At 42.3% G+C, this 23,586-nt stretch overlaps 1 protein-coding gene across 7 annotated transcripts in view; it reads right to left on the reverse strand.

Annotated features, from left to right (window-relative positions):
• Window positions 1-23,586, reverse strand: part of LOC126247424 (parathyroid hormone/parathyroid hormone-related peptide receptor-like) — an 841,770-nt gene that overhangs the window by 197,059 nt on the left and 621,125 nt on the right. The window contains exon 1 of one of the 7 annotated variants that reach the window (XM_049948485.1): window positions 2,610-2,771. The exons of 5 other annotated variants lie outside the window; for them this stretch is intronic. The gene's annotated coding sequence lies outside the window, so the exon portion shown is untranslated. Of the gene's footprint in view, window positions 1-2,609; window positions 2,772-23,586 lie in introns of those variants that run through there. One more of the 7 variants, XM_049948479.1, reaches the window with a different exon arrangement.

Below are 23,586 nucleotides of genomic sequence, written 5' to 3' on the forward strand. Positions count from 1 at the left end.
TGCAGTATGTGGCCTTGCTCCATCTTGCATGAATCACTGCGTGTTGAAGGGCAAGGCAGTAGCAAGAAGCTGTGGAATGAAGCTATTGTGAAGCATGCTCAAATAACGCTCGCTGTTCACAGTTTCTTAAAAGAAAAAGGGTCCAATAAGTCTGTGACTGTAAATTGCATAATGTTGTCGTTCATGAAGCACTTGTGGGTTTTCAGTGGCCCAAAAGCGTACATTTTGTTTGTTAACCACACCGTCTAAATGAAAATGCGCCTCGTCTGAAAACCAAACGTTCTTGAGAGTTTCTTCCCTATCCTCCGCCTACTGAGCAAACAGTAGTCTCTGCTGCTTGTGTTCTTCAGTGAGCTTCTGTGCACAGGTCATCTTGTATGGATACATATGGAGGTCACTTTTAAGAATGCGAGTACGGAGCGTCTGGATATTCCCAGTTGCACTGCTTCCTATATACACGTTTTCCCGGGACTTCTCTGTACAGCAACTCGTACCGCTTCAATATTCTCCAGCGAACAAACAGGCTTAGGCCGAGGTCGCTTCACTTCCAGTACTGTTCCTTCCTGTACAAATTTATCGTACAACCTGAGGATGGTCTTCTTGCAAGGGACCCGTCGTGTATAAAACTGTTGTCGAAATCGCCTCTGAGTCACAACAAGGCTTTTCGTTTCATGAAAAAGTAACACAATTGCCGATCGTTGCTGTGTCGTCAGTCATCCATTGTCAGCCATTGCTGCTTACTAGTCTCCTAGCGGCGGTATCGTGAATTACACGTCATTTCGTAACTCATTTGTTTTTCCAAGCTCTGCTGGTACTGCTGTAGAGAGATCCCAGCGGGATAACTAATGTGCGTCGTAAATTGTGAAAGAAACAGTAACACATTTCGTGCGCCATCCTGTAGATTCATAGCCACCTCTTTGTTCTCCCGTCAGTCTATCATGTGAGGAACTTCTTTGAATTGTTTCCAATTCGCTTCCCTGACTGACATTGAAAAAGTCTGACTCCACAGCTTCCTTCATGTTTTTTTCTTCTCATTTTCGTTCTAATTTCTCCGTTTTTGCCTGTTAAAGAGGAAAATCGTAAAAATTTAAGTTTTGATGCAGTAAAACCCGAAATACAAAGCGAACATAACGCTGTGAAAGTTAAAAATTTTCATTTTTATTACGTAGTCCAGAAATTGTCACAGCCTATAATATGGAGAATAATATTATTTTTATCTGAAGTAAGAATAAAGATATAATACATTGTAATAAAAATAAGGCGTACCACGAAAGAATTATCCACATGGCACAGGAATTGGTAGATGTGATGCATATGTACAGATAAACGAATGGTTACAGGTTTAGAAAAACAGCGTGATTTGTTCAAGAGAAAGAGCCTGGGCGAGTCAATAAAGCGTTAGTCCACCTCTGGTCCTTATGAAAGCAGATTACTCGACTTGGCATTGACTGACAGATTTCCTGGATGTCCTCATGAGGCATATTGTATCAAATTCTGTCCGGTTAGCACGTTAGACCGACAAAATCTAGATCAGGTACTGCTCCAAACGTTATCAATTGGGAAGAGATGCGAGGACCTTGGTGGCCAAGGTAGGGTTTGGCAAGCACGAAGACAAGCAGCAGCAGCTCTCGCCACGTACGGGCGGTCATTATCTTGCTGAAATGTAAGTCGAGGATGACTTGCTATGAAGGGCAACAAAACGGGGCTTAGCATATTGTCGACGTGTTGCTGTGCTGTAAGATGTCGCGGAAGACAGTCAAAGTGGTCCTACAGTGAAATGAAATGGCCGTACGGCGGGCGACTTGAGGTAAGTATCCCAAAGATGTCTCCAGACACGAACAAGTATCAGCTGGCCATCAGGGCTCATTTTCTTGTGGGACTCATCACTAAAAACAATTCTACTCCAGTCAGTGAGGTTCGAAGTTTATTTGTATGTACAAGTACATCACATCTACCTTGGTGATTCGCCGCTTTTCTTTTTTTCTTTTTTTAGTCTTAGAGTGTATTACATAATTGCAAACAAAACACAACACTGCAAAGTTAGGTTCGTGGATCGGGACTTAGCACGAAGAGATAACTTCTGCAGTCCACTGTCCAACAGGCAGCCGGTGTGGCCGAGCGGTTCTAGGCACTTCAGGCTGAAACCGCGCGACCGCTACTGTAACAGGTTCGACTACTGCCTCGGGCATGGATGTGTGTGACGTCCTTAGGTTAGTTAGGTTTAAATAGTTCTAACTTCTAGGGGACTGATGACCTCAGTTGTTAAGTCCCATAGTGCTCAGAGCCATTTGAACCACTGTCCAACATCTCCGGACCTTCTCGTACTTCCATAAAATGTTCCGTACAGGCGTGGTAAGAAGTTCCTTATGGTGACATGACTTCCATATTACAAAGAATTTACAAGTGTAAGGGTTCCTGTGTGGTTGACACTATTACTGAAGTTGATGACGGACTTAATTTCCCGAATGGAATGAGAGCTTAATCAGCTCAACAAAATATGATAAACATTGCACTTGTATTTTCCAGTTGCTTTAGTGTAGAACATAAAACGCGTCACAGAGGCACTGTGGCCTAAGTCAGTGCGCCTGATGAAGCGACCATTAGCTCACCTCACGGTGCACTCGACAGGTAGAGAAATCTCGCCTCTACCGCATCCTCATTCCCAGTCCAGCCGAAGGTCCGAGGCCCGTCGCGAGATTCGGCGCACGTCCCGCGAGGCTGCCCGGAAGCCACTGTGCAGACGCAACGCGCGGCGGCGCGGCGGCGGCCCGTGTCGCGGCTCACTGGCTGCGGCCGAGGCCAGCCAACGGCCGATAATCCCTGCCGATCCCTGACGTCACCGCAGCTGCCGCGAAACGCAACGGTGACGCACTGTTGATGGCTTCCGTCTGGAATCTCCCTGACACGACAGACCACGTGAAACGTGGCCCAAGGACCACCAGTCATTACTCTCGCTTGTTTATGGAGTTCGGATGTTGATGCTGCGTGTTACAAGGCCAATCCAAGTGGCCAGGTCCGTTCCCAAATGTTCGGTAGCTTCGACAGAGACTGTTACTTCGATGTTTGATTCTACACTACTGGCCGTTAAAATTATTATGTTGTTGTTGTTGTTGTGGTCTTCAGTCCTGAGACTGGTTTGATGCAGCTCTCCATGCTACTCTATCCTGTGCAAGCTTCTTCATCTCCCAGTACCTACCGCAACCTACATCCTTCTGAATCTGCTTAGTGTATTCATCTCTTGGTCTCCCTCTACGATTTTTACCCTCCACGCTGCCCTCCAATACTAAATTGGTGATCCCTTGATGCCTCAGAACATGTCCTACCAACCGATCCCTTCTTCTGGTCCAGTTGTGCCACAATCTCCTCTTCTCCCCAATCCTATTCAGTACCTCCACATTAGTTATGTGATCTACCCATCTAATCTTCAGCATTCTTCTGTAGCACCACATTTCGAAAGCTTCTATGCTCTTCTATTCTCTTCTCCACACCAAGACGAAATGCAGATGATAAACGGGTATTCATTGGACAAATATATTATACTAGAACTGACATGTGATTACATTTTCACGCAGTTTGGATGCATAGATCCTGAGAAATCAGTACCCAGAACAACCACCTCTGGCCGTAATAACGGCTTTGATACACCAAGGCACTGACTCAAACAGAGCTTGGATGCCGTGTACAGGTACAGCTGCCCATGCAGCTTCAACGCGATACCACAGTTCATCAAGAGTAGTGACTGACGTATTGTGACGAGCCAGTTGCTCGGTCACCATTGACCAGACGTTGTCAGCTGGTGAGAGATCTGGAAAAATGTGCTGACCAGGGCAGCAGTCGAACATTTTCTGTATCCAGAAAGGCCCGTACAGGACCTGCAACATGCGGTCGTGCATTATCCTGCGGAAATGTAGGGTTTCGCAGGGATCGAATGAAGGGTAGAACCACAGGTCGTAACACATCTGAAAGGTAACGTCCGCTGTTCAACGAGCCGTCAGTGCGAACAAGAGGTGACCGAGACGCGTAACCAATGGCACCCCGTACCATCACGCCAGGTGATATGCCATTATGGCGATGACGAATACACGCTTCCGATGTGCGTTCACCGCGATGCCGCTAAACACGGATGCGACCATCATGATGCTGTAAACAGAACCTGGATTCATCCGAACAATTACGTTTTGCCTTTCACGCACCCAGGTTCGTCGTTGAGTACACCATCGCAGGCGCTCCTGTCTGTGATGCAGCGTCAAGGGTAACCGCAAACACGGTCTCCGAGCTGATAGTCTATGCTGCTGCAAAAGTCGTCGAACTGTTCGTGCAGATGGTTGTTGTCTTGCAAATGTTCAAATGGCTCTGAGCACTATGCGACTTAACTTCTGAGGTCATCAGTCGCCTAGAACTTAGAACTAATTAAACCTAACTAACCTAAGGACATCACACACATCCATGCCCGAGGCAGGATTCGAACCTGCGGCCGTAGCAGTCGTTCGGTTACAGACTGCAGCGCCTAGAACCGCACGGCCACTCCGGCCGGCTCTTGCAAATGTCCCCCATCTGTTAACTCAGGGATCGAGACGTGGTTGCACGATCCGTTACAGCCATGCGGATAAGATGTCTGTCACCTCGACTGCTAGTGATACGAGGCCGTTGGGATCCAGCACGGCGTTCCGTATTACCCTCCTGAACCCACCGATTCCATATTCTGCTAACAGTCATTGGATCTCGACCAACGCGAGCAGCAATGTCGCGATACAATAAACCGCAATCACGATAGCCTACAATCCGACCTTTATCAAAGTCGGAAACATGATGGTACGCATTTCTCCTCCTTACGCGAGGCATCACAGCAACGTTTCACCAGGCAACGCCGGTCAACTGCTGTTTGTGTATGAGAAATCGGTTGGAAACTTTCCTCATGTAAGTAAGTTGTATGTGTCGCCACCGGCACCAACCTTGTGTCAATGCTCTGAAACGCTAATCATTTGCATATCACAGCCTCTTCTTCCTGTTGGTTAAATTTCGCGTCTGTAGCACGTCATCTTCGTCGCGTAGCAATTTCAATGGTCAGTAGTGTAGTTTTCATCTCATAGCTCCATCCAACAAACTGGAGATTCCATCTGAGTTTACATTTAGTCCACTTCACGAAGACTTAGTCGAGATGAAGAAGTCAAAATCTCAAAACCTCATGACGTCTCTTTTACCATTCTTGACAAATGAGAGCCAAAGTTAGGTTTTCCTTTCCCAGTTCACTGTTTACTTATGGAGAGGAAGAAAATGAACTAACTTTGATATAAGTGTACCTGACAGCAGTAGAGTGAAGATGACTAATGAAATTTGCTTCGTTCACTTTAATGCTTAAGAAATAATCAGTCCCTAGGATTGCGAGCAACAATAATCTCGCTCAACACTCAATAGTCATTCAAATTATATTAAAATTATAACAATTAAAAAGTCAAGTATATGGGGTGTTTCCACAAGCACCATAGCTGTATAAACATGGTTTATTGCTACCCTTTAAGGCTGCTCACGCCATATCGATATATTAGTAATACGATGGTAGTACGCACAGTACACGGGATTTTAAGTTTTCCTTCATTTACATACCAGGAGTCTTCCGGATCTTATGTCCTACGGGGTGTTACCCGGCCTGGATCATTCAGCAGTCACGCTTTGTATATTTGACGAGCACCTTTTGGGAGTGCTCTGTTTTATTATAAATATTATGAATATTAATGACTATTAAAATCGATAATTTCCCGAAAGCTGGGACTCCATATTTGTCCATCTACATTATGGAAATATAAATATTATAATCCCGAAGATGCGTCTATACTTACGTGAAACATGTAGTTGCTATGTTTTATTTATTTATTTATTCATTTATTTTTGTAAAGCATCTTCATATAGCTTTGCAGGTTTTGGAAACATATCTCTCTTGTCTTTTCAGTGTTCTAATTTTATGATAATTTGAATGGTTATTGAGTGATGAGTGTTGTTATTGATAATCACGATGTCTCTGAGCTGTAGTTGTCCTCTACACAAGGTCGTTTAGTCTCTGGGATGATGTTTTTTTGTAGTGCTCATCGCAAGTCCATCACAAACTCGGTTGTAGAGTCACAAAGCGATTTGTGAATTAGTGTCTCAGCGAACCATTCGCAGCGGAAACAAATTAGTCGACATGAAATTTCAACGACGACCTAACACGCATTATGGATATTATGGACGTGTTCGAACTTGAGAGCGGACTCTGCACAAAAGTTGATGAAAAGCGTGTCGAACGAGCACAGCAGCGGATGACAAAAACAGCCAAAGACGCGAGCAGGACTACCACAGCCTGGAAGAAGGTGGGGGAGGAGCTTCTTCTGGGACTAGAAGGATTGTTATGTGGTCCGGGGATTTATGAGTAGAGGTATGTTTGTCTAACTTCACTGCAAAAAATGTAAACCGAAATTTTAGAACTCGTTTTTCTCGAAACTGTGTTTTTCAGGTTCGTGGGAAACATGACCTGGGAAAGTACGTACTAAACAGATCGGAAATTGATGCTAAACTGAATTATCTGTCAGGGTACGTAACTATTTCTTCAGAGCACGCTTTCGAATAGATATTTGGGCGACGAAAATATCATTTGTTTCAACACGTCACCATTTTGTTAGACCCTAATATCTTTCAATTATTGTGTGGATACTGATGGGAAATATATTGAAAATGACTTGTACAGAATTATTTTTTTAGTAGGTCCAAAAGATGAGCTTCGGGATTTCCCACCGATGACAAGTTAAAGCTGCAAGGGGTCCTTCAACTTAGTGCAGCGGTTACAGGGAGCGTCCGTTGTGGACATAAAGATGATTTCTTAAAGCGAAGAGAGTAAATAACTAAACTGTATCATCAGATTCAGCATTACTTTTTATTCTGATTAAAAAATCTCGAAAATCACCTGTATTTTGTACCTTGAGATAGGGCTATCCCCTTCAGTTGACTTAATTTTTCATTATGTACCCCATTAGCACACCACGAGGTTAATAAGGAACAATTAAAGTACCTGTCCATCCTATACCCACTTAAATTTTGTGGGAAAACCAGCCAGTATCAGAGTAGGATCGTTCGTTTTAAAAAAATTTCCTTGTAGCTACGCTGAAAAATAAATTAGTCCAAGGAATACAAATAAAAATAATGAGGAAAAAGTTCTGACACAACGAATAAAAATGTTTTATCGCATTCCTGAAAAATACAAATATTTAACGAGGGATGTGTTTTTAATCAAGCTTTCAGTCAACAATGTTGTTGTGTTTTGTGGTCTTCAGTCCTGAGACTGGTTTGATGCAGCTCTCCATGCTACCCTATCCTGTGCAAGGTTCTTCATCTCCCAGTACCTACTGCAACCTACATCCTTCTGAATCTGCTTAGTGTATTCATCTCTTGGTCTCCCTCTACGATTTTTACTCTCCACGCTGCCCTCCAATGCTAAATTTGTGATCCCTTCATGCCTCAAAACATGTACTACCAACCGATCCCTTCTTCTAGTCAAGTTGTGCCACAAACTTCTCTTCTCCCCAATCCTATTCAATACCTCCTCATTAGTTACATGATCTACCCACCTTATCTTCAGCATTCTTCTGTAGCACCACATTTCGAAAGCTTCTATTCTCTTCTTGTCCAAACTGGTTATCGTCCATGTTTCACTTCCATACATGGCTACACTCCATACAAATACTTTCAGAAACGACTTCCTGACACTTAAATCTATACTCGATGTTAACAAATTTCTCTTCTTCAGAAACGATTTCCTTGCCATTGCCAGTCTACATTTTATATCCTCTCTACTTCGACCATCATCAGTTATTTTACTCCCTAAATAGCAAAACTCCTTTACTACTTTAAGTGTCTCATTTCCTAATCTAATCCCCTCAGCATCACCCGATTTAATTTGACTAAATTTCATTATCCTCGTTTGCTTTTGTTGATGTTCATCTTATATCCTCCTTTCAAGACACTGTCCATTCCGTTCAACTGCTCTTCCAAGTCCTTTGCTGTCTCTGACAGAATTACAATGTCATCGGCGAACCTCAAAGTTTTTACTTCTTCTCCATGAATTTTAATACCTACTCCGAATTTTTCTTTTGTTTCCTTTACTGCTTGCTCAATATACAGATTAAATAACATCGGGGAGAGGCTACAACCCTGTCTCACTCCTTCCCCAACCACTGCTTCCCTTTCATGCCCCTCGACTCTTATAACTGCCATCTGGTTTCTGTACAAATTGTAAATAGCCTTTCGCTCGCTGTATTTTACTCCTGCCACCTTCAGAATTTGAAAGAGAGTATTCCAGTCAACAATGTCAAAAGCTTTCTCTAAGTCTGCAAATGCTAGAAACGTAGGTTGGCCTTTTCTTAATCTAGCTTCTAAAATAAGTTGTAGGGTCAGTATTGCCTCACGTGTCCCCATATTTCTACGGAATCCAAACTGATCTTCCCCAAGGTCGGCTTCTACCAGTTTTTCCATTCGTCTGTAAAGAATTCGCGTTAGTATTTAGGAGCCGTGACTTATTAAACTGATAGTTCGGTAATTTTCACATCTGTCAACGCCTGCTTTCTTTGGGATTGGAATTATTATATTCTTCTTGAAGTCTGTGGGTATTTCGCCTGTCTCATACATCTTGCTCACCAGATGGTAGAGTTTTGTCAGGACTGGCTCTCCCAAATCTGTCAGTAGTTCTAATGGAATGTTGTCTACTCCCGGGGCCTTGTTTCGACTCAGGTCTTTCAGTGCTCTGTCAAACTCTTCACGCAGTATCATATCTCCCATTTCATCTTCATCTATATCCTCTTCCATTTCCATAATATTGTCTTCAAGTACATCGCCCTTGTATAAACCCTCTACATACTCCTTCCACCTTTCTGCCTTCCATTCTTTGCTTAGAACTGGGTTGCCATCTGAGCTCTTGATATTCATACAAGTGGTTCTCTTCTCTCCAAAGGTCTCTTTAATTTTCCTGTAGGCAATATCTATCTTACCCCTAGTGAGACAACCCTCTACATCCTTACATTTGTTCTCTAGCCATCCGTGCTTAGCCATTTTGCACTTCGTATCGATCTCATTTTTGAGACGTTTGTATTCCTTTTTGCCTGCTTCATTTACTGCATTTTTATATTTTCCCCTTTCATCAATTAAAGTCAACAATATCACATGGAAAAGATGAGATATGTCTATTTCAACCTGTAGTACCTGTCGTTGGCAGCATATTAAAATATTTTAAGAATATTATGAATGAAAACAAACACGACAGTGGTATGATACTCTACAATATTTACTTATTTATTCATTTCTTTTCTGCAAGCCAATTTTCAGTTGCTATGCTATCGTCAGATTCAGAGACAAACATGCACAGCAATGGAAATTTCAAAGGATCAAGGATTTTCATCTAGTGCATCTACATTCTACAGAGAACCATTGTATCCAGTGATGACAACGAATGTTTGATTTAGGACTAAAACCAGACAAATTATTTCAGTGAAAATGGGATGTACGATTATTGAATTTAGAGATATTTCACGGAAATAATTCGTCTCGTTTTAGACCTAAATCAAACATAACAACTGACAGCTTCGGAAAGCTAGATACTCTGTAGATGCCCTAGTTTTAAATCTTTGATGGTACAATAATTTTATTGCTGTACATTTTTATCTTTGTACCTGATAACGGCCTAGCATCCGGTTTGTGCAGTAAATAATAAATAATGTACAACACTATACCACGTCGTGTGCGTTTACATTCGTAATGTATAAAATATTCTACCACGAATCGACGGATCAATCTATCAATGGAATTTTAATAATCGTATAAAACGATTTACGCTGATCTATACAATAAATGAGAATATACGAGTAATTCGAAATGTAGTCTATTTCATAACCAATTTGTTACAGATTTTTGAAGATATGCCCTTAACAAAATAAGTATAAAATTGTGGATAACTAAATAGACTAAAATATCGTGTAAGCTGAAAATGGGAATTTTCATAACTCTTACAAGAAGTTTGGATACCGAACCCCTTTCGCTCTATTAACATTACTGTAATATATTAAAAGATGTTAAAAGATGGAGACAAATGATCATCAAGACAAAAACTACTGACAGTAATAACAGCATGACAATTACATAGAAACAGTCAATGAAGAGACACAACGTTTAGACAGTGTGCAAAGCAGTGTTCATACATTGCTTACGACTCACTAAGAAGCTGAACAACTGTGTGGGAATTCCTTTTCGATTAAACATAGCCCCTACTTCGTGACACAAATTGTTACATATTAAGGACATACAAACAATTTTTCGCATTACTCAGTTCCTACAAAAAACAGAAATAAAAATAAGACGTAGGCAAAGGAAGCTCATACATTTCAAACACCATAGAAGAATAGCCGACTTTTCCCTGCTCTGAACGAGATTTTATTTTCAAGTCGATACTGTGGCTAAAAGCTTCCTAATTTCGTGAGCGTGTTTTTCAGTCTTCGTATAGCCTGAGATACGGACATAAACGACAGATACGTAAGAACGCCAAGAATGAGACGTCTTGGAGCTTTCATACCATGCTTCATGCAAAGCGCTGTATGAATATCCATCGCTGTGTAACGAGATGTCTTCCAAAGTTTCAGCAACATATTTCCCGAACTTTAGCGCTTTCATTAGTTGTTTTAAAGTTTCATCTCGCTACATTACCTCTTCCAGAGAGCAATATTTCATTAACACCGTAGCTGGTTGCTTTAATTCTTCTATAAAATTAACGTACAGCCACAGAGCTCCACTACCATTGTCACACATAAAACAATTTCAGTAGTTTAATTTTGCAGACATTAATACTCCTTCCTTTGCTGGTATTTTACTTATTAATACAATATTAAGTACAACGAAAATATTTCGGGCAGACTACACTAATTAAGATCTTAGCTAAATTATACATTTATTTTATTGTTTTTGAAATGGCACCTTTCCGAAGAGATGATGAATTTACCACAGTTGGAGATTATTCGTTGGAGGAGGTACTCATAGTGATTCACAACGTACGTTCTGTTGCAAAAGCATGTAAATATCGGCATACAGTTGATTATGCAAAAATTATTGACTTTTATTGCATTTTATTTCTAATTTTCTGAATCCAACGAGCGCTATTGTGAAAGAGACTGTCATCCACTCGTTTAACTTCAAAGGTCTCACGAATGACGAGGTTTCATTACCCTAGATAATCTACTGCTAAATGTTCCCCCGCAACTTGAAATATTAAAGCGTAACAGGAACGGTATAATAAAGTGATAAACTCGACTTCTTAACATCAAATTGCACTTGCATCCTATGAAAAGAAGCCAGAAGAGACAGATAACCTAGGTAACTCCACCACCAGCCTTCCAGTGTGCAGTTGTCCCTTAAAGGACTGCAGGTAAACTCATTATAAATACTACATAGTCAGCTACTTCAAAGCATTAAGCAACCCGCAGGCGTTGACATATCTGTGAGGACAGTGGGTCTGAAAATCACGTTGACGGGAGTGGTAACAGGCGAAGACGACACGTCAGCAGGGTGCCCTTAGCATTCGTACCACTTAAAATTTAAATTTCACTTACGCTTACAATGAAATTGCGTGGATCAATTTGATGCAGCTCTCCACGCTACTCAATCCTGTGCAAGCTTCTTCATCTCCCAGTACCTACTGCAACCTACATCCTTCAGAATCTGCTTAGTGTATTCATCTCTTGTTCTCCTTCTACGATTTTTACCCTCCACGCTGCCCTCCAATGCTAAATTTGTGATCCCTTGATGCCTCAAAACATGTCCTACCAACCGATCCCTTCTTCTAGTCAAGTTGTGCCACAACCTTCTCTTCTCCCCAATCCTATTCAATACCTCCTCATTAGTTACGTGATCTACCCACCTTATCTTCAGCGTTCTTCTGCAGCACCACATTTCAAAAGCTTCTATTCTCTTCTTGTCCAAACTATTTATCGTCCATGTTTCACTTCCATGCATGGCTACACTCCATACATATACTTACAGAAACGACTTCCTGACACTTAAATCTATACTCGATGTTAACAAATTTCTCTTCTTCAAAAACTCTTTCCTTCCCATTGCCAGTCTACATTTTATATCCTCTCTACTTCCACCATCATCAGTTATTTTGCTCCCCGAATAGCAAAACTCCTTTACTGCTTTAAGTGTCTCATTTTCTAATCTAATTCCCTCAGCATCACCCGACTTAATTCGACTACGTTCCATTACTCTCGTTTTGCTTTTTTTGATGTTCATCTTATATCCTCCTTTCAAGACAATGTCCAATCCGTTCAACTGCTCTTCCAAGTCCTTTGCTGTCTCTGACAGAATTACAATGTCATCGGCGAACCTCAAAGTTTTTATTTCTTCTCCATGGATTTTAATACCTACTCCGAATTTTTCTTTTGTTTCCTTTACTGCTTGCTCAATATACAGATTGAATAACATCGGGGATAGGCTACAACCCTGTCTCACTCGCTTCCCAACCCCTGTTTCCCTTTCATGCCCCTCGACTCTTATAACTGCCATCTGGTTTCTGTACAAATTGTAAATAGCCTTTCGCTCGCTGTATTTTACTCCTGCCACCTTCAGAATTTGAAAGAGAGTATTCCAGTCAACATTGTCAAAAGCTTTCTCTAAGTCTGCAAATGCTAGAAACGTAGGTTTGCCTTTTCTTAATCTAGCTTCTAAAATAAGTTGTAGGGTCAGTATTGCCTCACGTGTCCCCATATTTCTACGGAATCCAAACTGATCTTCCCCAAGGTCGGCTTCTACCAGTTTTTCCATTCGTCTGTAAAGAATTCGCGTTAGTATTTTGCAGCCGTGACTTATTAAACTGATAGTTCGGTAATTTTCACATCTGTCAACGCCTGCTTTCTTTGGGAATGGAATTATTATATTCTTTTTGAAGTCTGATGGTATTTCGCCTGTCTCATACATTTTGCTCACCAGATGGTAGAGTTTTGTCAGGACTGGCTCTGCCAAGGCTGTCAGTAGTTCTAATGGAATGTTGTCTACTCCCGGGGCCTTGTTTCAACTCAGGTCTTTCAGTGCTCTGTCAAACTCTTCACGCAGTATCATATTTCCCATTTCATCTTCATCTACATCCTCTTCCATTTTCATAATATTGTCCTCAAGTACATCGCCCTTGTATAGACCCTCTATATACTCTTTCCACCTTTCTGCTCTCCCTTCTTTGCTTAGAACTGGGTTTCCATCTGAGCTCTTGATATTCATACAAGTGGTTCTCTTTACTCCAAAGGTCTCTTTAATTTTCCTGTAGGCAGTATCTATCTTACCTCTAGTGAGATAAGCGTCTATATCCTTACATTTGTCCCCTAGCCATGGCAGCTTAGCCATTTTGCACTTCCTGTCGATCTCATTTTTGAGATGTATGTATTCCTTTTTGCCTGCTTCATTTACTGCATTTTTATATTTTCTCCTTTCGTCAATTAAATTCAATATTTCTTCTGTCACCCAAGGATTTCTATTAGCCCTCGTCTTTTTACCTACTTGATCCTCTGCTGCCTTCACTACTTCATCCCTCAAAGCTACCCATTCTTCTTCTACTGTATTTCTTTCCCCCATTCTTGTCAACTGTTCCCTTATGTTCTCCCTGAAACTCTGTACAACCTCTGGTTTAGTCAGTTTATCCAGGTCCCATCTCCTTAAATTCCCACCTTTTTGCAGTTTCTTCAGTTTTAATCTACAGTTCATAACCAATAGATTGTGGTCAGAGTCCACATCAGCCCCTGGAAATGTCTTACAATTTAAAACCTGGTTCCTATATCTCTGTCTTACCATTATGTAATCTATCTGATACCTTTTAGTATATCCAGGGTTCTTCCATGTATACAGCCTTCTTTGATGATTCTTGAACCAGGTGTTAGCTATGATTAAGTTATGCTCTGCGCAAAATTCTACCAGGCGGCTTCCTCTTTCATTTCTTACCCCCAATCCATATTCACCTACTACGTTTCCTTCTCTCCCTTTTCCTACTACCGAATTCCAGTCACCCATGACTATTAAATTTTCGTCTCCCTTCACTATCTGAATAATTTCTTTTATTTCATCATACATTTCTTCAATTTCTTCGTCATCTGCAGAGCTAGTTGGCATATAGATTTGTACTACTGTTGTAGGCGTGGGCTTCGTGTCCATCTTGGCCACAACAATGCGTTCGCTGTGCTGTTTGTAGTAGCTTACCCGCATTCCTATTGCTTTATTCATAATTAAACCTACTCCTGCATTACCCCTGTTTGATTTTGTATTTATAACCCTGTATTCATCTGACCAAAAGTCTTGTTCCTCCTGCCACCGAACTTCACTAATTCCTACTATATCCAACTTTAACCTATCCGTTTCCCTTTTTAAATTTTCTAACCCACCTGCCCGATTAAGAGATCTGACATTCCACGCACCGATCCATAGAACGCCAGTTTTCTTTCTCCTCATAACGACGTCCTCCTGAGCAGTCCCCACCCGGAGATCCGAATGGGGGACTATTTTACCTCCGGAATATTTTACCCAAGAGGACGACATCATCATTTATTCATACAGTAAAGTTGCATGCCCTCGGGAAAGATTACGGCCGTAGTTTCCCCTTGCTTTCAGCCTTTCGCAGTACCAGCACAGCAAGGCTGTTTTGGTTAGAGTTACAAGGCCAGATCAGTCAATCATCCAGACTGTTGCCCCTGCAACTACTGAAAAGTCTGCTGCCTCTCTTCAGGAACCACACGTTTGTCTGGCCTCTCAGCAGATACCCCTCCGTTGTGGTTGCACCTACGGTACAGCTATCTGTATCGCTGAGGCACGCAAGCCTCCCCACCAACAGCAAGGTCTATTGTTCATGGGGGGATATTATTTTATCGTTTCTAGTGTGTTTTGATTGTTTGACGTACAACGATACATAGTGACATTTGGAAACGATATACACCACATTCCCGTGTTCCTCCCTCTGGGGTCGTTTCTGAAAAGATGTTTAACGGTGTGGAACTGCGCAGAAAATTCAGTGTCTGTATTTGATTGTTAGATACACAAAAATGATGAATTTGGATTCTTGTTTGGTCGGTCCTGTGTTAAAATATGTTCAACCATCCTGGTGCAGATTTTCAACGGTTTTCTCTGAACGAATTAAAGCGAATGCCACGATGGCTATGGTGGACTTCCTTTCCCACCTTCGTCGAACCCAAGCTTGTGATCAGTTTGATTTGATCTCCACAATAAAGTGACGTTAATATTAATCGTCCATTCTTTTCGATTGTCATTAGCAGTTTGCCTTTGTCGGTGGCAAAATACGAGATAGATATTCGTAGACATTCCCCGTGATACGGTAAATGTCTAAATGAAATAGACTATGTCTCACATATACAGGGAGTTATTCTGTGTGATCTCATTTTTTTACGTTGTTCTGGTTGACTTCGTTATATACTGAAGTGACAGAAGTCAGGGGAAACCTCCTAATAACATTGGGCCTCCTTTTGCTCGGCTTAATGCAGCAACTCCATGTGGCATGGACAGTTCGTTGTAAGTCCCTACAAAAGCATTGAGACACGCTGCTATTATAGACGCCCGTAATTGCGAAAGCTTTTGCGGTGCAAGATTTTGTGCACGAACAGATCTCTCGATTATGTAGTGTTGATGTTAAATGAGATTCATGTCGGACGATCTGGTCAATCACGCCCTCGAATTGTGTAGAATGTTCTTCAAACGAATCACAATCAATTATGGCACGGTGACGAGGCGCATGGTCATCCATAAAAGCTCCATCGTTGTTTGGGTTGGTTGGTTGGTTTTGGGGAAGGAGACCAGACAGCGTGGTCATCGGTCTCATCGGATTAGAGAAGGATGGGGAAGGAAGTCGGCCGTGCCCTTTCAGAGGAACCATCCCGGCATTTGCCTGGAGTGATTTAGGGAAATCACGGAAAACCTAAATCAGGATGGCCGGACGCGGAATTGAACCGTCGTCCTCCCGAATGCGAGTCCAGTGTCTTACCACTGCGCCACCTCGCTCGGTGTTGTTTGGGAACTTGACGTCCATGAATGGTGTAAAGTATGCAAACGGATCCTAGCCAAGGCTCGACATACGTTACGTATCAAGAATAATGCAGATGTAACCCTTGTGCGCAATTTCTGGTTAAGCCACCTCAGAAGGACAATTATAAATTTAAAAATTGCAGCGTAGCCACCAGCCCAAGCCCTTCCTAACAATTAAGAAAAGACCGAACTGGAGATTATCAGTTCAATTAAATTAAGAAATTAATTATAAGAATGCAAATTTTAAGACACTAACAAGATGAACAGCATTGTATGTCGTATATCAATCAGCTTGTTTAGTTAAATTGAGTTTTCCTCCCGTTTTTGGTCATCACAAGCAAGTTGATTAACTTAAAAAAATCAAGGTATGAAAAATTAATTTGAAAACTGGGATTAATGAGAAAGATAAAGGACGCAGAGTTTATCTTTTACTTAGCACATTTATTTCATTACTGAATTTCATGCACATCCTATGAATACACATGACTGGTGCCTGAATGAAAAATTTAACTAAATAATTCGCCAGAAGTTGTAGAATAGCGTAATTAAGAAAGGAAAAACACGCAACAGGGAAGTGGAACACAATAATTCAATCATTCCATCTACATACCCACGACAAAAATAGTTCAGAGAGATCCCATGACAATTATGCTCATGCAGTAGCTTGGAAAGAGGTTTATCCGATTCGCAAGGTTTGTTTAGTAGATTTACGACTTGGAATCAGGGCCTGCCGCTTACGAACGGTCGAACTTCACCACGTGGTAAACTTGATTACGAGTTAACTGTTCATAAATTAGACATTAAACCAGGCACAAATGTAAGAAATTTTAATGGTGCAATAGCAGAATGATTTTGCCGTCAGGAAATAAAATTAACTCGGAAGGCGGAAACCCTCTCTAGGAGCTACGAACTGTACTCACCAACCGCTAGCTGCAGAGTGTCCTCTCTCCACCGAGCTTCGCCTAACCACCGGTACAAGGGAAGCCACCAGAGGGTTAGGCTTCTACCACCAACCTGACAGACAAACCAACCTCAGACTAAAAGGGGTAAACCTCTCTGTCCAAGTACCGGGATCCTAAGTTGGTCATCCTGTGCTACCCTCCAGACGAGAAGCAAACATCAGCTGCTCCTAGCAGACGACAACCAACTCAACGTCACCCAAAAAAGAAACCCGAAACCACTCGTAAAAGCACTCATTCAGTCACATTTACGCACACATAGGGTAGGGTGAAGGGAAAAACGTAATAAATACAGGTCATATTTTCCTATGTAACACAAAAATATCAAACATAATATCATTTAATAAGCCTTAGTTTCACTGCTCAGTCCTTCTGGGAGAGTTAATAAATTAAACCGCAATCAGGCGGTGGACAGAATAGGATGCACAGAATCCAGTGAGACAAGCGTCTTATGAAACGACTCCACAGAGACGTTCCAATGGCTTCAAATGATCTTCAGGCATCCGAACATAGCTATTTCCAGTTAATGATCGGTTTAGTTGGACCAGTCGACCCATTCCATTCCACGTCAACACAGCCCCCATCAGCATGGAGCCGCAGCTGTTTTACAAGGTGCCTTGTTGCCAAATTGGGTCCATGGCTTCGTGGAGTTTACGGCAAACCTGAACCTTATCATCAGCTCTTATCAACTGAAATCGTGACTTATTGGACCAGACCAGGATTCAACGGAGAGGTCACGAGCCTAGGAGAGGCGCTGCAGGCGACGACATGCTGTTAGCAAAGGTACTCGCATCTGCTGCCGTAGCCCAATCCAAATTTCACGTCACTGTCTTATCGGATACGTTCGTCCTACGTCCCACATTGATTTATGCGGTTGTTTTGCGCAGTGTCGCTTGTCTCTTAGCACTGAAAAAATTAAACAAACGTCGCTGCTTTCAGTTGTTAACATAAGGCTGTCGACCAGTGCGTACTCTATAGTGAAACGCAGTGCCTGAAATTTGGAATCCTCACCACATCCTCGGCACTGGGGATCTCGGAGTAATGAACTCCCTACCAATTTCCGAAATGAAATTCCCCATGCTTCTAGCTCCAGCTACCAGTCCGCGTTCAGAGTCTGTTAAATACCGTCATGTGGTGATGTAAATAAATGGAAATGAGCTTTTGGAGTCATTGGCCGGGAGGCCCCTTGCGGGGCAGGTCTGGCCGCGTTGGTGCAGGTCTTATTACATTCGACGCCACATTGGGCGACCTGCACGCCGGATGGGGATGAAATGATGATGAAGACAACATGACAGCCAGTCCCTGAGAGGAGAAAATCTCCAACCGAGCAGGGAATCCGGGAATCGAACCCGGGCCCGTAGGACGGCAATCCGTCACGCAGACCATTTTTTTTTTATTTTGTTCGTTGTTTATCGTTGTGTTTGGTCGTTGCGGACGTCACATGACATCCGTTCAAGTTCCTTGTTGATCCTTTCACTCAGTTTTATTATTATTATTATTATTATTATTATTATTAACACGCTGAGGTACCGTGCTGGCTACCACTCAACCGTCGGAGCGGACCGTGTGGTGATAATAACTTCGGAAACCTTTTCACATGAGTACAAATGACATCTCCGGCAATGCACTGCTATTTTATACGTTAGGTACGCGATACTACTGCCATCTGTGTATGTGCATATCGCTGTCCCGTGACTCTTGTCACCTCAGTGCATAACTTTCAGAATAAGGATATTCATACAATGTCGCCCATTAATGCTTGCCTGTTACGGCAAACGTAATTGATTACTATAAGTCATTTGTTATCTTGCACAATGACATATTTCCGACGGATTGGCGGCCAGAGAAACAATTTGTGTGACAGTCTGTTACTAAATCTCATTTAATCAAAAATGAGTGTCTTTAGTGAAACAGCAACTGACAAAACTGTCATAATTACTGATTTGACAGGCGATCGGAGACTTCCGTTGCAATGAAAAATAAATGAAGTGAGGTGTTTCTTATTGTTACGTCAACGCTGAGCATTCTGAGCACAACATATTTTGAAACGACTAACTAACAATACTAGAAAAGTGACACTACAGATTAAAACTGTAAGCAACGTCCTAAAATGTTTTCAGAACTCCAGTTTTAAGCAATGTCTCACGTAAATAGATTCATCATTGAGAAAGGGTTGCCATACCATGGTGACGCAATATGATATCCGTAGTGGAATTCGTTAGGCGGGCTGACGGCGCACCTCACGCACCTGACCATATTAACTCCTCACAGGAATGCTCAGTGCGTCCAGTTTTACTTGTTCAATCCAAATAACTTTTTCCAAAGGTAAAATAAGAAGAAAATATGAAGCAACCGTTGTTTAGCTATCGGGCGGAACCTAATCAGCATGACTGCCTTCGTTCGTTATGAAGATACGAACATCAGCATGTCTTTCTATAGCAATATATCTTTACGGTAATCCGCTTCCTTTTACCAAGGCCAGAGCAGAACCGTATCACAGTGTCCCGTTCACGTAAACATGATGTTATTGGCCGGCCGCGGTGGTCTCGCGGTTCTAGGCGCGCAGTCCGGAACCGTGCGACTGCTACGGTCGCAGGTTCGAATCCTGCCTCGGGCATGGATGTGTGTGATGTCCTTAGGTTAGTTAGGTTTAAGTAGTTCTAAGTTCTAGGGGACTGATGACCGCAGCAGTTGAGTCCCATAGTGCTCAGAGCCATGTGTTATTATTGAAAAGTAGCACATAATTGAGTTTCGAGTCTACTCCAGTAATTAAAATTGCAGGTAGCCGGGATAACTAACTTCCTCCACTTGTTGGAGTTAACAGTACTAGTACACTAGTGGCAACATAAGAAAATTGAACATAGGCATTCAGTCAACCATCTTGGGCTGGATTCTTTGAGTAGACGGTACACTGGTGGCAAACAGTTACCTACACTTCGCATGTAAATCGGCGGCAGTATGATGCACAGTGTATATACGATCGCCTCATATGGTTCTAATGTACGAAGTGCATTTGTGTTTTCTCAGAAAATGAATTACAAAAGCATTAACTGTTAAGCCCACACATGCTACCTGCGAAGTACATTGTGGGAAATCAGTTTACTTATAGTTGTAATGAATAATTTTTTATTATTTGCTGGAAATGAAAAATAAATGTATTGCAAGTCCATAACACACAACAAAAACCTGATCGCTATGCAACCACAAAACAATATCCCCATATTCCAGTGAGACTCGTACACAGGATGAAGATTAATAAAAAATCGTCAAACTGCAGAGACGGATTATTGTCTATAAATGGAGCATATTTTCCACGATGGATGGCGCTCATGAATGAAAGGTCCTCTGAAGACGTCTGGCGTCTGTAACCCACAGATGACGACTGCGCAGACTGACGATGCCAGTTCCAGTAAAGGCTGGTTCGTCGGGGGAGGACTGATGGCCGGCCGCTGTGACCGAGCGGCTCTAGGCGCTTCAGTCCGGAACCGCGCTGCTGCTACGGTCGCAGGTTCGAATCCTGCCTCGGGCATGGATGTGTGTGATGTCCTTAGGTTAGTTAAGTTATAGTAGTTCTAAGTCTAGGGGCTGAGGACCTCAGATGTTGCGTCCCATAGTGATCGGAGCCATTTTTGAGGACTGATGACAGAAATCCCATAATTGTGATGGACTGGTGCGAAAACCATCGCCAAAATCCTTCCTGCGGATGGAAATCCGCTGCTGATAATCCTTGCACTCGTTGCAGGTGATAAGGACAGTAGTGGTTGCTGTGCAGGTTACACATAACCGTACTTTGGCTAACACCGAGTTGGTGGGCCACTAGCCTGGAGCTTGTACAAGGGTTCGTCTCAATATTCCGTAGACCGTGGTCCTCCAAATCTAGTTCACGCACAGTCTGTCGCCTCCCTGCACTTTCGTTTGTCTGAAAGGATCAATTGTCACACAACTGTCCAAACAGGTCATGAAATGTTGTGAGATTTGGTTGGTGTTTGTGAGGGTACATGTTTTGGTATAGCCGTTTCCATCTGCTTGGCCGTATACAAATGTCATCCCGGCTTGTTCACGACGTGAACACCGGACTATTCTTCTACTTAAAGTTTTCAAATTCAGTCACGCGTCCTGTAACACAAGAGGAACACACGGCAGGTGGTCAGAGGAACTGTCATACATCAGCTCGACCTACCGTGTCAACGATGCATTTCCCGACACATGCTCAGATGACCTTTATTCCTCCATTTCCATCCAGGAATTCGTCCCTGCAGTTTGTCGGATTTATTAATGTTCACCGTGTATAATAAGATGTTCAGTATCGTTGTCAAAAAAAATGGTTCAAATGGCTCTGAGCACTATGGGACTCAACAGCTGAGGTCATTAGTCCCCTAGAACTGAGAACTAGTTAAACCGAACTAACCTAAGGACATCACAAACATCCATGCCCGAGGCAGGATTCGAACCTGCGACCGTAGCGGTCTTGCGGTTCCAGACTGCAGCGCCTTTAACCGCACGGCCACTTCGGCCGGCTCATCGTTGTCTTAGTACTTCTCATCAGTAACATCGCGAAGTAAAAACCGTGTGCTGGAGTGACATTGTCTGCTTTTTAGTAACATCGCTGTGGGGTGTTGTTGGCGTGTCAGTGGTGGACCTGGGGAACCCTACTGACGAGTGCTGCGAGGGAGAATAACTTCCATAATAACTCGAATTCAGTGCGCTAGAACTGTATTGACGCCGTTGTTTAAACACTTCCACCTCTGTGTCTATTCGTAAAATCCCAGTTTTTGTCTGCGTAATGGGATGCGGCAGAAATTTTTTCACCATCGTGGCCATTCTTTTGAACAACCTATATGTTTCACCCTCTGGTCGAGGTGAGTTCGAAAGCTTTTCCAGACCGTTTTTTTTATATTGGTGTATGTCTTCTTTGGTTTCATTTAAATATTCGTAAAAGGCTTCACTTTACTTCCTACTTTTCGTCGGAGGACGTTTACATGTGGCTAGAAGACGTGGTCATGCTTGTTGAGATTTGACTACTTGGTGAGATTTGCGGGAAAGAGGTTCACACTCAGCTGGTTTTAGAAGGTTGTCGTCATCGTTGCAGCAGAGCAAATAATTTAGTTCCTCCAACAAGTTAGGGCAATTTTCCGTATTTTCAGTGTGCTGTATACATTTCAGAAACTATTCCTTTCATCTTCCACACATTCTAGAAATTTCATCCTGTCCCAGTTGCTGCCTCTCTTGTTTTTCTCAGCAGATCCTCTGATACCTATTTCTTCTTTTCTCTGTGTTCGGTAATGATCATGGGTACTCTTCAACCGTCTGTGGCACTCATTCGGCAGAACGCAGCGCATAACTCACTATTCTCGCCCAGAACCAGTTAGCCTGTCATTCTTGACGTAAGGCGTTGGAGTACTACGCATTTCTCTTTGTTGGAGAAAACCTTCGCTTTTGTCACTGTTGACTAGGTGAGACAGTACTCCGTGCGCATTACGTACTACTCGGCCCATAGGAAAACCGCGCTTTAGGTGTCATCCTTGAATGGGACAAGCTTACCAGTGACTTTTGGACCATCACTCCAATATCAGACTTATTATCTCAGTAATTTTGGCCCTCTACGACATCGTCAGTTACCACGGAAAAATTATTTCCTGACGTCATAACGCAACCTTCTTCTTGATAGTGTTTTCATTTATTTTTCGACAGTTCTGAAGAAAACCTCGTCATATCCTATCAGTCAATTAAATTTTCTGCGTAATTCGTTAATACCGCACCTAAAACGCTTCGGTTCTCTTCTTTCCTCGTTTTCCCACCATATTCGATCATTAATTAGTTGCCTACATCAGCCACATAACTTTGGATAGAATACATGACATAAAAGTTCACTAGAAGCGTATATTTTGCAAAGACCTCGTTAGTAATCAACGTTATAGTAAAACACGACAATCAGATAGTCATACGGTGGCGTCGTAGATGCTATTCGGATATCTAGAGACATGTGAGCGAATGCAATTAGATAGGAGGCGAACGATGGTAAGACAGACCGGTAGGTGTCTTCCCCGCGTGACTCCAGCACAGCTTTTGGCGAGAATCGATAAGTCGCTCTGTACTGCGGGACTCCGGGATAGACAGTGCGGTCTTGGTATGGCTCTGGACCCGGTGCAAAAAATGAATGGAAACCGTATTTCATTATCCAATCCGTCTGCAAATTGTCAGTATGTAGATTCAGACATTAAAAATTACTGCTAACGAACACTAGTGTCTATTACAAATATATTTGGCAGGTAGTAAGGTAGTATACATACGATCGCGTATTTACATTGTAAGAAAATAATTTCTTTGCAAAATTCCCTTGTTACCAAATGAATATTTTGCTACTGATAGTAGATAAACAGCAGCTACACACTGAAACTGAGAAGGCAACAGAATTTTTTTTCAAAATAGCATCCTCCTTACTAACTTACTCGATTACTTGTAGACTAACATAGTTTACGTTGATAAAATCTTCTCGGGTTGACAGCCAATGTGTTGTTCTCTAGCAACATTTCAGCAAGTTTCTTACTTG

This window comes from Schistocerca nitens, chromosome 1 (assembly GCF_023898315.1).
Source record: "Schistocerca nitens isolate TAMUIC-IGC-003100 chromosome 1, iqSchNite1.1, whole genome shotgun sequence".
In the NCBI taxonomy this organism is placed as follows: Eukaryota; Metazoa; Arthropoda; class Insecta; order Orthoptera; family Acrididae; genus Schistocerca; species Schistocerca nitens.